This window comes from Mauremys reevesii, linkage group 23, assembly GCF_016161935.1.
Source record: "Mauremys reevesii isolate NIE-2019 linkage group 23, ASM1616193v1, whole genome shotgun sequence".
NCBI classification, from domain to species: Eukaryota; Metazoa; Chordata; order Testudines; family Geoemydidae; genus Mauremys; species Mauremys reevesii.
This window is the reverse complement of record NC_052645.1, coordinates 2,507,588-2,522,086: the sequence shown is the minus strand read 5'-3', so window position 1 is coordinate 2,522,086 and position 14,499 is coordinate 2,507,588. Positions and strand designations below refer to the sequence as shown.

The 14,499-nt window shown below is 54.2% G+C and overlaps 3 non-coding genes across 3 annotated transcripts; all 3 read right to left on the bottom strand.

Annotated features, from left to right (window-relative positions):
* Positions 1 to 11,318: 11,318 nt before the first annotated feature.
* TRNAS-UGA lies at positions 11,319 to 11,400 on the bottom strand. Its single transcript has one exon. It is a non-coding gene; the product is annotated as a tRNA-Ser (tRNA).
* A 992-nt stretch (positions 11,401 to 12,392) lies between these two features.
* Positions 12,393 to 12,464, bottom strand: TRNAQ-CUG. Its single transcript has one exon. It is a non-coding gene; the product is annotated as a tRNA-Gln (tRNA).
* Positions 12,465 to 13,954: 1,490 nt separating this feature from the next.
* TRNAK-CUU lies at positions 13,955 to 14,027 on the bottom strand. The gene has a single exon. It is a non-coding gene; the product is annotated as a tRNA-Lys (tRNA).
* Between the last annotated feature and the right edge of the window lie 472 nt (positions 14,028 to 14,499).

Below are 14,499 nucleotides of genomic sequence, written 5' to 3'. Positions count from 1 at the left end.
CCGCCAGAGGGCGACAACGGGCCTGAACTGGAAAAACCAGCAGACAACCCTACCCAAGAGGCTCAGCCGGAGCCTGAAATGACGCCTTGTGCACCAGCGGAGAGCGGTTCACAGTCAACGGAAACAACCTCATCACCTACATCGCTCCCAGAGGAACTGGTGTCTCCCGCCTCAAGGGAACAGTTCCAAGCAGAGCAGGAAGCCGATGACAGCCTCAAGAAAGCATGGGCGGCGGCACGCAGCAATCCACCGCCTCTCAGCTCTACTAACCGATCCCGGTTCGTTGTGGAGCAAGGACTGTTATACAAGGAATTTCTTTCTGGTGGACACCAGGAGGGCTGGCATCCTCAAAAACGGTTGCTAGTTCCGACCAAGTACCGGGAAAAGCTCTTAAGCTTAGCCCATGATCACCCTAGTGGCCATTCTGGGGTGAAGCGAAGCAAAGACAGGTTGGGAAGGTCCTTTGACTGGGAGGGGATGGGCAAGGCGGTAGCCACGTACGTCCGGTCTTGTAAGGTATGCCAAATGGTAGGAAAACCCCAAGACCAGGTCAAGGCCCCTCTCCAACCACTTCCCATAATGGAGGTCCCATTTCAGCGAGTAGCTGTGGATATTATGGGTCCTTTCCCAAAGAAGACCCCCAGAGGAAAGCAGTACATACTGACTTTTGTGGACTTTGCTACCAGATGGCCAGAAGCAGCAGCTCTAGGCAACACCAGGGCTAACACTGTGTGCCAGGCCTTAACTGACATTTTTACCAGGGTGGGTTGGCCCTCTGAAATTCTTACAGATTCGGGAACAAATTTCCTATCAGGGACCATGAAAGACCTGTGGGAAACTCATGGGGTGCATCACTTGGTTGCCACCCGTACCATCACCAAACTAATGGCCTAGTGGAAAGGTTCAATGGAACTTTGGGGGCCATGATCCGTAAATTCGTACATGAACATTCCAATACTTGGGATCTAGTGTTACAGCAGTTGCTGTTTGCCTACAGGGCTGTTCCACATCCCAGTTTAGGTTTCTCACCATTCGAGCTGGTGTATGGCCATGAGGTTAAGGGGCCATTACAGCTGGTGAAACAGCAATGGGAGGGGTTTACGCCTCCTCCAGGAACTAACATCCTGGACTTTGTAAGCAACCTTCAAAACACCCTCAGAGACTCTTGGGCCCTTGCTCGAGAGTGCTTAAAGGATGCTCAAGCGGAGCAAAAGGTCTGGTATGATAGACACACCAGAGAGCGTTCCTTCAAGGTTGGAGACCAGGTCATGGTCTTGAAGGCGCAACAGGCCCATAAGATGGAAGCATCCTGGGAAGGACCATACGTGGTCCAGGAGCGCCTGGGAGCTGTTAACTACCTCATAGCATTCCCGGATTCCTCTTTAAAGCCTAAAGTGCTTCATGTTAACTCTCTAAAGCCCTTTTATCCCAGAGAATTACAGGTCTGTCACTTTACAGTTCAGGAAGGAGATGACACCGAGTGGCCTGCAGGTGTCTACTACGAAGGTAAACGAAATGGTGGTGTGGAAGAGGTGACCCTCTCCACAACCCTGCAATGTCAACAGCGGCAACAGATCAAGGAGCTGTACACTCACTTCGACACCTTGTTCTCAGCCAACCCAGGACGGACTGAGCAAACCTGCCACTCCATTGACACAGGTAATGCTCACCCAATTAGAACACCACCCTACCGGGTGTCACCTCATGCCAAAGTTGCTATTAAAAAGGAGATTGACAACATGTTGGAGATGGGTATCATCCGCCTTCTACCAGTGCATGGGCATCTCCAGTGGTTCTGGTTCCCAAGCCAGATGGGGAAATACGCTTTTGTGTGGACTACCGTAAGCTAAATGCTGTAACTCGTCCAGACAACTATCCAATGCCACGCACTGATGAGCTATTGGAAAAGTTGGGACGTGCCCAGTTCATTTCTACCATTGATTTAACCAAGGGATACTGGCAGGTACCACTGGATGAACCTGCCAAGGAAAAATCTGCCTTCATCACCCATGCAGGGGTGTATGAATTTAATGTGCTTCCATTCGGACTGCGGAATGCACCTGCCACCTTCCAAAGGCTGGTGGATGGTCTACTAGCGGGATTGGGAGACTGTGCAGTTGCATACCTCGATGATGTGGCCATTTTTCTGATTCATGGCCCGAACACCTAGAACATTTGAAAATGGTTTTTGAGCGCATCAAGCAGGCAGGACTAACTGTTAAGGCCAAAAAGTGTCAAATAGGCCAAAACAGAGTGACTTACCTAGGACACCAGGTGGGTCAAGGAACCATCAACCCCCTACAGGCCAAGGTGGAGGCTATCCAACAATGGCCTGTCCCAAGATCAAAGAAACAGGTCCAATCCTTCTTAGGGTTGGCCGGATATTACAGGCGATTTGTACCACACTACAGCCAAATCGCTGCTCCACTAACTGATCTGACCAGAAAACCCAGCCAAATGCAGTTAAGTGGACTGATGAGTGTCAGGAAGCCTTTACCCAGCTTAAGGCGATGCTCATGTCGGACCCTGTATTAAGGGCCCCAGACTTTGACAAACCCTTCCTAGTTACCACTGATGCATCTGAACGTGGGGTAGGAGCGGTACTAATGCAGGAAGGACCGGATCACAACTTCCATCCTGTCGTATTTCTCAGCAAGAAACTGTCTGAGAGGGAAAGCCACTGGTCCATCAGTGAAAAAGAATGTTACGCCATTGTATATGCCCTGGAAAAGCTACGCCCATACGTTTGGGGCCGGCAGTTCCAGCTACAAACTGACCATGCTGCGCTACAGTGGCTTCACACCAACAAGGGAAACAACAAGAAACTTCTCCGCTGGAGCTTAGCTCTCCAAGACTTTGACTTTGACATTCAACACATTTCAGGAGCTTCCAACAAAGTTGCTGATGCACTCTCTCGTGAAAGTTTCCCAGAATCAAGTGGCTAAACACTGTTCTTAATATGTTTTCATGCTTAGTAGTCGATGTAATAGTGCATGTGTTTTATCACTCTGGTTGTTTTACAGTTCTAGGAAGAAATCGCCGCCAGTGGATCCCACTGTGACGATTTGGGGGGCGTGTCATGAATAGTTAGTAAAGGGTTAAAGCATAGTACCTGGTGGGCACCTGACCTGAGGACCAATCAGGGAAGAGATTTTGAAACTCCTAGGAGGGAACTTTTTCTCTCTGTTTGGGGGGGTCTTTGTCTTTGGCCGTTTTGGAGTTCAAGAGACCAGACGAGTTAATCAAGTCCCTACAAGTTCCACCTTTTTGAACTAATTTCTTCTAGTCAAGATAGTGAGTATTAGAAAGATACTTTGTGTCCTTATCTAATAATCCTATGTTTGCAATTCTGTGTGTTTGTTATTGATTATTCTTAATTCTACTTGTACTGGTTGTACTGAGGAAGAGAGAGGATTCTCTCCAGAACTTAGCAAGGTTATACCCTATGAGTGCCCAGCTTGGATTCATAGAGATTCTGTATTTTCTTTTTGTTCTCTTAATAAATTCTTTTCTTTTCTTTGGACTTGGTTAATTCCTTCCCTTGGGGAAATTCAGGGGAAGGGGAGGGGGAAGTGGGCTGCTTCCCTGTGTGTAGAGATTCAAGGCGTTTGAATCCAGACACCTCTGTCTCCGGAGCAGGCTGGAGAGAGGGAAGAGAGGGGAGGGGGAAGGTTCCTCCTCTGTGAATTGATCTGTGTTCCCAAGGGGTGTCCCGGCCCACGGAATTGACCGGGTGGTGGCAGCCGAAGGGGAGACCTACCCTAGGATTTTGGGGTGGGGGGAAGACATGCCTGTCCTCACTTTGAAACCGGCCAGTTTCAAGTGAGGGTGCAGACCAGGACAACAGGTATGACTCATATGCTCAGCTATGTGGCCACTTTAGGTCTTGCAGCTCTGGGCATTGCCTACCCTACACCAAGCCCAGGTTTAACAAGGTGATAACAGGACTAATCCTTTGAACAGGGCAGTGGTCCCACTTAGCACGCAGCACAAGTGGCCATCCCTTTGAGAAGGGCAATGGCTCTTGGTAAACGACTTAAGGGGCCCTCCCTTTGAGAAGGGCAGTGGCCCTGGTAAACAACTTAACAGCCAGGGAGGGGCGGCCACAGGAGGAGAACAAAAACAAAATGGAGTAAGGGGACAGCTGTAAGAAACAAAATGGAATAGGGGGATAGCTGTAACAGACAAAATGGAATAGGGGGATAGCTGTAACAGACACTACTTAGGGAGACCAATCACTTTGTGTTAAAACAACCTCCCACGGCTATAGTCTAACGTCTAGAGTGCCTATATTTAGTGTTTACAGAGTGTAATTTAATACATCAAATCTCCCTATGATCACAGAGACAGCGAGACTGACAAACAGCACACTGTATGCATGTCTCATTGTGGCACCTGACATATGAAGAAACTTTTTAAAATGCCTCTTTAGCTTCTGTTACAAATAAACGTCTTCTCGAATTTCACCAATCACTTCTTCTAACTAAGAGAGGAACACCTCTTCAGCCAATCAGATATTTCTTCCATAGCTTGTACTCACAGAGGCGGGACTAACAAACTGGAACTGGCTACGTTGGAATGACGCATCGGAACAGTTACGCACAAGAAGCACACATTGCAAGAGCCAAAGGTGCTAACGTGCTTCAGAAGAGATGTACACACTAAGCAATCTGCTCTTAAAGCAATGACGTCTGTTCCCAGAGATCCCTGTTAGGCCTGCTCTACACTACGCGTTTATACCAAATTTAGCAGTGTTAAACCGAATTAACCCTGCACCCTTCCACACACCAAAGCCCTTTACCCCCAATCGGGGCTATTGCAGATTGTGTATTCCTTACGCCACCCGATCTTAAACCGGCTGCCCAGCTCCCAATGGGGTCCAAACTCCAAATAGATCCCTTTTACCCTCTATAAGCTGTAAAATCCTGTGACCAGGGCAGCTGCCTAGCAGCCTGCACATCTGCCTGCCAGCACGAGAGCTCGTAAGGCACTAATCCGGATAGTGGTGGCTGGGGGGTAAGAGGATGAAAAGCTAGCAGAGTGGTGCAGTGGAAGTGTGCTGGGCCCAGAGGGCAGTGGAGCAAAACCATCCTCTACTACCTGTGTGCTCATTTGTTTTCCCTCTGGGCCTTCAAGCGAGCCGGTGACCAGCAGAGCACCAAGAGCCTAGGCCATGAGGCAAGAGGTGGCTGAGGCGAAGCGGCCTGCCAGGGAGCTCCCCGGCACCTCTGGCTGCCTGGGCTGAAGGCAAGAGGCAGGCCTGGGCGTGGCGAGGGCCTCCTGTCCTGGCCTGAGGCTGCAGTGCTTCCTGGTCCCCTTTTCCCACCACCCGGCAGGCGGCTGCTGTGGGAGAACACGAGGGAGGCTCTCGGGGCGCTAGGCAGCGCTGTGTGTGTGGCTGTCAGGGGAAAGAGCCGAGGCTCCGGACTCGACCTGCCATTGACTCGCGTGGCTCTGCGCGGCCGTCAGCCGGGGCGGGGTGGGCCAGGCTGCGGACGTGACTCAGGCTTGGGCCGCATGGCCGTGCTTTCCTGACGAGGCATGAGGCAGGCCAAGAGCTTTGTACAGCGTACAGGGAAGTGGGAGGGAGGTGTCTTTGAGCCGGCGTGTCTCCTCCGCTTCTCCCTTGCCGCTTGGGCGGAGGCGGGAAGGGAGCGAAATGTTCCCGGCTGAAGGTTTTGCGCTCGGCCTTGAGGATTAAGCCTGAGCCTCTGGCGTGGCTGCTGGGAGATGCGCTTTTGCAGCGCGGCCCCCCACACTCTTGTAGGCAGCAGGTGACCCCACTGTGTCCAGGAGGGAGCCTTTGAGGTGGCAAAAGGGGGACAACACGGCTCCCAGCAGACCTTGAGGAGCCCATGAGGAGCCTTCAGTGGCATCCCTGGGGGAGCATAACTCCCCCTCCTTTCCATTAACAGCTGCACTCACTGACCCATGATACCACAGAGACACCTACCAGCAGCTGGTTTGCCAGGGCCGCTGCCCAGCACCCTGCAGCGCTTCCTGCCAGTGCCAGAGCTCACCAGGCACTAGCCTGGAGCCAGGGCCGCTAGGCGCTGCTGAAGAAAAGCCAGCAGAGGGACACAGTGGAAGCGTCCTGTGCCCAGCACACAGAGGTGGATCAATCAAAACCCTCTTCTGCCAGCACCAGGCCTCCTGCTTCTCACACTGGGCCTGCAAGCGAGGGGGCGGCTGGCACAGCGCCAAGAGTCTGACCTGTGTGGCAGGAGGCGGCTGACGCCCGCAGCCTGCTGGGAGCTCCCAGAAGTTATTAAGGGACAGAGACTCCTCAGTGCCCTTAGTAACAAGGGTTTGGGGTTCCCCAAGGCCAGTAAGGGGGTCACTATGTCTGTCTTATAACCCTGGGTGTCAGGTTGCAAGTCTAGGGGCTTGGCTACACTTGCAAGTTAGAGCCCATTAAAGCAGCCCCGGGCGCCCTAACTCCTGAGGTGTCCACACTGGCAAGGCACATGGAGCGCCTGGGCTCTGCAGCTGGAGCGCTCCTGGTAATCCACCTCCATGAGAAGCATAAAGTTCACTTTGCCTCGGCTGAAATGCCCAGGTGTGAGTGTGACGACGTGTTGTATTACTGCACTGTGATTGGCCTCTGAAAACATTCCATAATCCCCTGAAGTCAAGTGCCCACTGTGGTCATTGTTTTGAAATCGGCATGCGGATATTCCCTTTCAAAGCTCTGTTTCCGACAGCCGGCTGCTTATCTGCTCCGGGACAAAGCAACCATTACTGGGGAATGCTGCTGCCGATGATGCAGGGTGTGTGTGAGAGAGAGAGGTGGGGGAGGGGTGGTCTGCTGCTGTCCGAACACACAAGACAGCATGCTGACACTCTCAGTCCCCCAAACACACTGTATCTCCCCCCACATACACACTCCACCCCCGCCCCCCATTTGAAAAGCACATTGCAGCCACTTGCACACTGGGATAGCTACCACAATGCACTGCTCTCTGTGGCATTTGCAAGAGCTGCTAGTGTGGCCATTCCAGTGCACTTGCAGCTGTCAGAGTAAACACACAGCAGCATTTTCCCTGCTGTGGTCTCCGAGGGCTGGTTTAACTCCCAGCGCTCTACATCTGCAAGTGTAGCCAAGCGCTAAATTTGCCAGGCCAACCTACATAACACCTAACATATTTGAACCTCTTCTTTTCACACGGTTGCTCAGTCTCATGGGCTGCTTTGTCTCCAGACAGATCCATTCTCTTTCAGAACAGCCTTGCTCTTTCTGTCTGTCAGAGTAAACACTCCCCTTCACTCTATTCTCAGACAAACACTAGTATTAACTGTTTGCTACTGATGGGTTTAGAAAGCATTTGTCAAATGGAAGATGCTGTTCCTAGAGGACTGTTCTGAAGATCCAGTACTTTATACAAGAAGAGAGGAGTTTTTCACCCCAGATGGGGCTTGAACCCACAATATCTGGTTTAGGAAGCTAATGTTTTCGCCATTAGGCCACTGAAGAGCAGTAGAATGAGAGATGGAAATTCCCTCTCATAATTGCACATTTCTCACATTCACTCAGAAGCCAAATACCCCATTTAATCCCCTTACAGAAACGTCTGCATCCCCTGGCAGCGAGGCACCTGGGCAGGTGGCTGACAGAGCTGAGCACCACCTTTCTGCCAGCCATCGTTAGAGAAGAACCCCACCCTGGAGTCACCCCTCCCTCCTTCAGCACCTCCACGGCTGTGGCTCTGAGTGGCAGTAGGATGATTAGGGGGTGAATCCGGGGCTGGAAGGGGGGTAAGGTCGGCCTGTAAGGAGTAACCAGGTGGGGCAGACCCAGGGGGAGGCTGTGGGCTGCTGGTCAGTTTAGATCAAAGCTGCACAGCGACCTGACACCCAGGGTTCTACCTCGTCAGGAAAGCGCGGCCATGCGGCCCAAGCCTGAGTCACGTCCGCAGCCTGGCCCGCCCCGGCTGACGGCCGCGCAGAGCCACGCGAGTCAATGGCAGGTCGAGTCGGGAGCCTCGGCTCTTTCCCCTGACAGCCACACACACAGCGCTGCCCAGCGCCCCCAGAGCCTCCCTCGTGTTCTCCCGCAGCCGCCGCCTGCCGGTGTGGGTGGGAAAAGGGGACCAGGAAGCACTGCAGCCTCATTCCGGGACAGGAGGCCCTCGCCACGCCTAGGCCTGCCTCTTGCCTTCAGCCCAGGCAGCCAGAGGTGCCAAGGAGCTCCCTGGCAGGCCGCCGCCTCAGCCAGAAAATAAGGAAAAGGGGATGAATGAAGAAGTCAGGAAATAACAAGGAAATGAAGAGGTTTGTCGAATGGGTTTCTGCCCCATTTACCATCTTCTGAGCTACCGCTCAAAGTTAAAGACCTAAAGTCGACCTATCGGCATAAGTACAGATGGTTGGATGGGAATTAAAAGGAGCTGCTGTCACAAGTGTTAGGTGCCTGCAAGCAGCATGCAGAGCATTTAAAACCACCGCAGTTAGAGGCTCAGATGAAACGTTTGCCCTAAATCAGAAACGACAATAGGAGGACCAGCAGAACGCCACTCTAGGTAAACGGCAGAGTAATGGAGGCTGTTAGAGGCAAAAAGTCATTCCTCAAAATTTGGAAATCAGATCCTAGTGAGGATAATAGGAAGGTGCACAAACTCTGGCCTGTTAAGTGTCAAAGTGTAACAAGTCAGGCCAAGAAAGAATCTGAGAAGCAACGTGCTAAAGACACAAAAGCTAAGCATAAATCCGGTCAATGCGAGTCCTGCTCTGTCCCCGCAGAAAGGTGAACCCCCTCTGTGGCTGGAGTGAGCTCCTCTAAGCCGACCTGCGCCAGGTAGTGCTCATTGTGAAAATGTTTCCTCTGACGGTTGGGAAAACAGGACCAGCGGTGCTCAGGCTGGCTGACACAATTAACCCCCCCCCCCCAACAACAACAACGAACATCATGCAGTCCAGAGGAAGGGAGCCTTTGATCTTCCCTCTCATGCCTTAACTGGGGACCATACACACTAATATAGCAGTAACCAGTGCCACAGAGCACAAAGCCACCAGTAATGCCCTCCCTGGTCAGAGCTCCAGCCCCTTCTGTACTCGCACTGCGAATGTGAAAAACAAGACTCCAGCCCCATCGTTCTTCCCTGGCCAGGAGGCCCTTCCTCCAATCACCCTCTGCCTATTGAGCTACCCTAGAGTTGTTAATGTGCATTTCCTGAACACCCACCATGGCCAAGTCCAGCTGCTCCAAGGCACTGAACATCAAGCTCCTCCTCCTGGGCCCCCAAATCCCTGCCACCTTCCACAGGGCCACTTTTACAGATTCCCCTTCCCTGGTACTGCCCTTGCTCAGCTGCACAGAGGAGCTTCCATCCCCAATCCCTGCCTGTCACTGCCCAGCAGCCCTCTGGCACTATTCCTGAGTGTCACCCTGCCTTGCTCTCTTCCTGCCGTGTTGGGAAAGACAGCTCCCATCTCTCCTTGTTAAAAGTCAGGTGGGACAACTAGGGGCAGAAGCCCATTCTGTGTTTTCTTACTGCAGAGCCCAAGATCAGAGACACGCTTTCAGTGCCACCCAGAGGGGAGGCAAGTGGGGAAGTTTGTTCCAGGTCCCACAGGGGCCCCATGAGAATACATTGCAACTTTTTTTAATGGAAGGGGCCCCCAAAATTGCTTTGTCCCACAGCAGCTCTGCTCACGTTGGGTGCAAGTACCACTGGGCTGCCAGAGAACAAGCTGCCCCCCTGTACAAAGAGAATGAAAGAACCTGTCAAAGCTTGGGATTGAAGCAGGAACCTTTAGATCTTCAGTCTAACGCTCTCCCAACTAAGCTACTTTGGCAGCTGTATGGCAGTATTTTGGCCTGTTGCTTCTCTGCCTGGGAGGTTTTTGCAGCAGTTGCACACAAAAAGGACGTCATTGGGAGCGGCCCATGAAGACAAGACTCGCTTTTGCCTGCCTTGCTCAGCTTGACTTGCTGCCTCACCCCGTTCCTGCCCTAGTGCCCGGGTTGACCTGGTGGGGGAAGGGGACTGGGGGCCAGTGGCGCGGGGAGGAAGTTGAGCTGGACCCTGAGCTAGACTAGACCCTGGCAGTGAGAGTCTGGTCACCACTTGCCTCCCCACCCTGTTGTCCTGGCTTCCCCCACTGGGCGTCATTTCGGGAGGGAAGTGGGGCTTCTGCCTCCCCTCCCCGATTTTCACACCGCAGAGGAGTGCGAACAGGAAAACGAACGGCTGCTCCACACCCCCACCGGAGGAACCCGGCGCCCTTAGCTGTGGGGAGTAAGAAGTGGCTGTTGGCTGACAGGGCCTGTCCCCGAGGAGCTGGAACAGCAGCTGCCGCCTCCCCCTCGGCTCCAGGCTGTGGGAAATGCTCATTGCCTGGCTGCATGGGCGGCTGCTGCTCCGTGCTCTGGAGAGCGTCTGTATTGCTCTGTCAACCCCCCGTCTTCACTGAGCCAGTCTGGTAAGGTCCCACGTGCCCCCTCCGGCCTGGCAGCTGAGAGTCTGTGCAGACATCAGCCCCCCTGCCAGCCCCCACAGGCAGCAGCAGCGCCAGCCCCCCAGCACCACAGGGGCACTCAATGCACTTCCTGAGGGGAAATGGCTCCTTGGCGTCCAGCTGCTAGAGTGAGAGCCAGGAGAGAGCAGTGTCTGGCTCACTGTGGGGGAGAGAAGAGACCTGGTGAGCGCGGATCTCCCTCAGCCCCCCCCACAAGGCTGCTCAGTTTTATTGTCACTGTGATAGTCGGTGCTTCCCTTCAGGGCCGGCCCTAGAGGGATCCAGGGTATGGGACAAATCCCCCCTTTCCTCCCCAGGCCCTGCCCCCCACTCCACCCCTTCCCCCAAGCCCCCACCCCTGTCCCATCTCTTCCCACCCTGCACCTTCCTGCCCCATTCCTCTCCCTCTCCCACTCTCCCTGCTCCTCCCCCTCGCCCCCCAGCGCCTCCTGCACCCCACTGAACAGCTGATCACTGGCAAGTGTGAGGAGCTTGTCAGCAAGGCCTGTAGTGGGTGGGGGGGAGCTGGCTGCCAGTGGGCGCTGAGCACCTTTTTTTCTCTCTGTTGGTTCTGCAGCCCCGTAGCTCCCATGGAGTGGCTGACTCAGCTCCTTTCCCACTCTAGAGAGAGGAGCAGAACCAGGGCTATGGCTGATCTATGGGGCACCAGGTGAGTGGCAGAGGCTTCAGGTGCTGAGAGTTTGCCCAACCCCTCAACAACACAGTGTGAGGTGGTGTCCCAGGCATCTCAATGAAAGGAGCAGAACAGAATTTACTTGGGGTGAGGAGAGAATTGAGAGTGTCTCAGGGGGTTGTACAGAGGTATTGCCTGGGTGAGGGACTGGCTAAAACACAGGCCTTGCTGAGAGCAGGGTTTGAACCTGCGCAGGGGAACCCTATTGGATTTCAACTCCAACGCCTTAACCACTCGGCCATCACAGCTGCAAACACAAAACTACCCCAATGCCAGAGAAACTGGTAAAGAATCCCAATGCCCAGGCGTGAAGTCATCTGAACTACAGGATTCCCACCACAAACCTGGCTCCCAAATCACAGGGGGGATTGGGGGTTTGTTCTCTTTGCTTATCCATGTGCAGTCGCACAGAGAGCGCGTTTAAAAGTCTCCCCTCCCACAGAGCGGGAAGGGGAAATGATTCTTAACTTGAAGCCTGATGTAGGGTGACCAGACATCTTGATTTTATCGGGACTGTCCCAATATTTGCTCTCCCCCCGACACACACTCTAACCACTGGCCCCCACTCCCCTCCCAGGGCTGGAGATAGAACCCAGGAATTCTGACCACCAACCCCCCTCCTCTGCTCTGACTACTAGACCCCACATGGATAGAAGAGGCAGCGAGATTTTAGGCTCGCTGCCTCTTCTATCCATGCACCCCACCTGTCTATCCCTTTGCCACCCCTGGGCAGGGAGCAGGCTGGCCGGGTGTCTTTGTGGCTGTCTGCTGGCCACACATAGGCATGGTCCTCTCCTCCTCTGGCCCTGCCCTCATTTGCTCTGTAGCTTTTAAGCCTTCCCTTGGAGCTGTCAGCACCAGCCGCCTCTGCTCCAGGTGCCCAGAGGAGGAGAAGTGTGTTGGGCTCCAGCCTGGGACTCTGCCTCCCTCCTGCCTAGCCCTGACTATGAAGCCTGGCCCTGGCCCTCCTTCCTTTAAATGCCATGTGGGCAAGAGGTAACGTGTCGCTGCAAGTGAAATGGCCAAACTTGTGGGCCTCATGTGAAGCAGCAAGAACCCCAACCACCTGGTCAAACCACAGGCATCAGGGTAACATGTTCTAGATCCCCAACCCATTGTGGCCATCACAACCCAAGACCTGGCTCCAGTGGGTGAGTCACCCAGTGGGAGGGGGGAGACTGGCTCTTGCATAGCTGGAGACAGGAAAGTTGAGCACTGTGAGCTCCAGGGCTTCACCACAAGGTCCCACTGAGATTTGAACTCAGATTGCAGGATTCAGAGTCCTGAGTGCTGCCCCTTACACCATGGGACCAGCTCATATTGCCTTCTCTGCACATCAGTGACCCTCACGGAGCTGGCTTGTGTAAGGGACTGTTGGCCCCTTACTAAAACTTAGTGTGTGTGTGGGGGGGGGGTTGGTTGGCTAGTTCCCAGCACCAATAGAAGGGGGAAGGGCCAATGGGAAATCAGGACCCTGAGACTGACAGTCCCCAGGGGCAATGGGGAGAGGCCAAAGCTCCATGTTAGCCGGACTGACAGGCCAAGCAGTGTAATGAGGGAGTCACCAGGCCAGGGGGTCCCATCCTCCGTGGGAGCTGGAACTGCCTGGGCCAGAGTGGGGCAGAGCTAAGGAGAGAGCAGGAGCCCGAGAAGAGCCGGGGAGCAGAGCTGCACCAGCCAGGGAGAACCAGAGCAGATCTGTGCTGGGAGCCGAGCCGCAGCAGCACGAGCCGTAGAAGCTGCCCAGGGACCCTGTGCTGGGAGAAGAGCTGCAGCAAGCGGAGCCAGAGGAGCAGCCCAGGGAGCTGGAGGCAGAGCCGCAGCAGCACTGGGGCTGGAGGTGGGTGCAGTGAGCAGCGTGGGAGAGCGAGGGGGACCCTGGGCAGAAGGCCCAGTGCAAGGAGATGCCACCCGTCAAGAGATCTTGCAGGCCAGACTTTTGGGGGTGGGGGGATCATATCCCCTACATGGGGGGTGACACTGGGAACAAGGGGCCTGTCACCTAGAGCACATGGCCACTGCCAGAGCAAGTGTCCAGCCCGTGGTGTCCCTGCAGCACAGCCAGGGCCTGGGGAGGAGGCCTGGGACAAGTGAGGGAGAGACTGTGACCTGCCCTGACCCTCCAGAGACGCTGGTTGTGATCTCCCTGCGCCACAGAACAGGGTGACGTGTTTTCCTTTCCCATCTTTCCTTGTGTTTTACATTGATTGCTGGGTAGTAAATGGTGTTTGCTTGAAGCACATGCAATGAGGAGTGGGTCAGGGAAGTGCCCAGAGTGGAGACACTGTAGCCCCCGTTCAAGTGATCATGACAAGATTGGGAGTCATCAAACCCCCCAGGATTCCTGGGCCCAGCTTGTTGGGGTTACGAGGTCTCTGCCACACAGGAGAGTAGAAAGAGCGTCCTTGGGGTCAGGCAGCCTCTGGGTAAGGGGGTGGGGACTCAGATCCTTTCTCTGGCCAATTGCACCAGGGTCGTGTATAAACCAGGGAAGTTCCCCACAATAGCCGGACCTGAACCCCCTGTACACTTGTGCTCTGTCCTCATTGCTTCTCTGTCTCTCTTCCCCCCATCTCTGCTGCTCCCCCTCTGGGCTTTCTCAGCACCTGGCCCCACAGCGCTTCCTGCCAGCCAGAGACACTGTGTTCTAGGCCTGCTCCTGTGGATGTGGCCTCTCTCCTGATTCCTGAGGAAAGGAACCTTTCCAGGCAATGGCCACGGCTTCTGGGAATCCGCATGTGGCTGGTGGGCAGCACCAGAAATCATTTGGCTCCTGGCACACCAGGGAACTTAAAAGCTGAGCACCCAGACAGGGGCTTGAACCCTGGACCTTCAGATTAAGAGCTTGATGCTCTACCAACTGAGCTACCTGGGCTTGTTGAGACCATCTTCACTGTTCAGCACAAGAGCGAGCAGGCAGGCAAAAGAGAGGCAAAAAAAGTCCCCAGAACCCCTCCTCTTTTTCTGCACAGCCACTGCCTGACAACAGGATTCCTCCTCCTCCTCCCTCCTGTGCCTCAGTGCGACTAAATCTCCGCACCTAGACAGCCGGTCCATCCGCTGCACCCCAATCCCCCAGGCCTGAGCCTCCCTGCCAAAGCCCTGCACCTGGCTCCAGAGAATTAAGTCTCACGTGTTGCTGGGAACTCGACTTCTTGTGCCCAGAGAGTCTTGGCCCCCCTCAGCAGATGACCTGAGAAACACAATGTCGGCCTTTTCCAAAGAAGTGCTTGGAGGGGTTTTTCTCATGTTACCAGGTGGTCTAATGGATAAGGTGTCTGAGTGTGGATCAGAAGACTGAGGGTTTGAGTCCTTCGGTGGTTGTATTTCTGTAGTTTTACCGTTGT